Source organism: Calidris pugnax, unplaced genomic scaffold (genome assembly GCF_001431845.1).
Source record: "Calidris pugnax isolate Ruff unplaced genomic scaffold, ASM143184v1 scaffold105, whole genome shotgun sequence".
Classification (NCBI taxonomy): Eukaryota; Metazoa; Chordata; class Aves; order Charadriiformes; family Scolopacidae; genus Calidris; species Calidris pugnax.
This window is the reverse complement of record NW_015090857.1, coordinates 1,409,974-1,412,523: the sequence shown is the minus strand read 5'-3', so window position 1 is coordinate 1,412,523 and position 2,550 is coordinate 1,409,974. Positions and strand designations below refer to the sequence as shown.

At 51.3% G+C, this 2,550-nt stretch overlaps 1 protein-coding gene across 1 annotated transcript in view; it reads left to right on the top strand.

Moving 5' to 3' along the window:
- BAG2 (BCL2 associated athanogene 2) overlaps positions 1–2,550 on the top strand; it is a 10,685-nt gene that overhangs the window by 764 nt on the left and 7,371 nt on the right. The window lies entirely within an intron of this gene.

The following is a 2,550-nucleotide window of genomic DNA, read 5'->3' as shown; positions in this document are numbered from 1 at the left end:
TGAGGGGCTCGGAGCTTGGGGGGGAACGCGGCTCGGCCCTGAGGAGCTCGGAGCTGAGGGGACCGCGGCTCGCACCTGAGGTGCTCGGAGCTGAGGGGGGACCGCGGCTCGGCGCTGTGGGGCCCGTGGAGCCGCCGAGCCCCTCACGGCCGGGAGAGGAGGGGAACGGCGCTGGGGTGCGGGCTTCCTGAGGAGACCGAGGGAGGAGGGATTCCCCCTTCTTTCATGTGTGGGGGGGCAAGCTTAGAAACCGCGGCTGCCGCGCTCAGGTGAAATAGCGTGGCTTGGGAATACGTGAAAATAGGAATATGGGGCACATAGAAAAGGGCGTGGGGAGGAGGTGGAGGGAGGTCGTCCTCCCCCTCTGCTCTGCTGTGGTGAGGTCGCACCTGGAGCATTGGGTCCAGTTCTGCCCCCCCCCCAGTTCCAGAAGGACAGGGAACTGCTGGAGAGAGTCCAGTGGAGGCTACAGAGATGATCAAGAAATGGAATCACCTCTCTTATGATGAAAGGCTGAGAGAGCTGGGTCTGTTCAGCCCAGAGAACAGAAGACTGAGCGGGGATCTTATCAATGCTTATAAATATCGAAAGGGTGGGTGTCAAGAGGATGGGGTCAGACTCTTCCTAGTGGTGCCCGACAGTAGGAAAAGGGGCAACAGGCACAAGAAATTCCATCTGAACATGAGGATAAACTTCGTTCCTTTGAGAGTGCCAGAGCCCTGGAACAGGCTGCCCAGCGAGGCTGTGGAGTCTCCTTCTCTGGAGACACCCAAGACCCACCTGGATGTGTTGCTGCTCAGGCTGCTGTGGGTGAACCTGCTCTGGCTTGGACTAGATGATCTCCAGAGGTTCCTTCCAACCCCTGCTGTTCTGTGAATGTATGAAAATAGGATTTTTTCAGGGAAAGCACAAGAGCCTTTTTTTTTCTGATTTGCTGCCCTTTACCCTGTGGGGAGCTCTTAGTGAAGTGAGGAGGGTGGGTTGCTGGTGGGGCAGCAGTGACACGGCGTGTGCGAGGCCCGTGGTGGATGGTGTGTGTTGTCCCACTCAGTAGCTCCATCGCCCCTGTCCCACAAATCTTGGGTAGGCGTTTTATACAAAGGTGCAGGAAAGCCAAGGATACAATGTGGTGGTGTTCGGGCTCTGGAGGCTCTTGCAAGCTTTTAAGCTGCAGTGCTGAACGCGGGGGCGTGAGGCTTCATGTCTCCCACACCTCCCTTTGCACATCCAGCTATGGATGTTCTCGTTACTCGTGTTTACGTCCACCTTTTCTCTGAAATGTAAGAAATCATGTAACTATAACGTGACTAGTGCTGCATTGGGCAGCTTAGCTGTGTTTTGCCCAAGTAATTGCGGATACGATGTGTATTTCATCGTTGCGCCAAGATGCGTCCCGTCTCCTCCTGCTACCTTGACGTTCCCCCAAAAATCCCATTTGATTTTTTTTTTTTTTCCCCAGTACGGCCCCATGAGGGATGATTCCTTGCCTTTAATCATCTTCCTCGTCCTCTCAGCTCTGCCTAATTACACGGTGTCCTTTCTGAGGTGGATGGATGCGCAGGGTGCCGTGGGTGTACCACTGATTCAGCTCCTGCCGGTACTGTTTCAACACGCCCTTGCCTTCATTACAGCTGCATATTGATCAGCTGCTTTCACAGAACCACCCAGAATGTTTCTAGGACTTTCCTGTAATTAAAAGAGCTCTGTGGGATACAGGAGTTGCGTTTTCCCCTTTCTGCCTGCATTACTTTGCATTATTCAGGGATAGACTCTGTGTGCCTTTACATCAGCCTTTCACTTAGCTTGATTAAATCTCCTTGAAGTCCTTCGCAGACTTCTCTCAATTTGACTAAACAAAATCACTGTCTGCAAACAAGTCTCGCTGCTCACATCGAGGTCTAGTGTATGAATGCATAATCACGAAGTGAGCATCAGAATATGCAAAAATGTGTTTTAAATTCGCTGAGCAACTCTGAAACAAAGCAGACAGTTTGGTTAACTAGAAACTAAGCCCCAAATTAAACTTTCCAGCTTGCTGTGGGTCTTTCAAACAGGCATAGTTCTAAATGTGTTACAGTTACCAAAAAAAAAGAGTCAAACTGATTTGATTAAAGTCGTTCAAAGTCTTTGTTATTTTCCATGCACAACTAATCAACGTGCCTCATTTCAAAGTTATTTGAATGACGAGGAAGAGCTTCCACACTTCTCCCTTCTCCAGCCGGTTTAGTTCAGCTGGAGACCCTGGCTATAGAGGTGCTGCTTGTAAATATAATAGGTGAAAATTTGTCAAAAGTGAACTACAGCCTTTAATTAAACCCCTCGACAGCCCTCCGTTGCTTAAGGTCGGCCGAACCCGGCGGCAACCCTCAGCCCATGGGAAATGCTCTGGTTGGACCAGCCTTCCCTTTCCTCCCTTCCCTTCCCCCGCGAGAGCTGCTTTTCCGACAGCAAAGGGGGTATTTTTGTACCCCCCTGCTGGGTGTTTGCGGGGGGAGTTTCTTCTGTTGGTGAAAACGAGCAGGAAAAGAGGATTAATGGCTACCAGGGTGG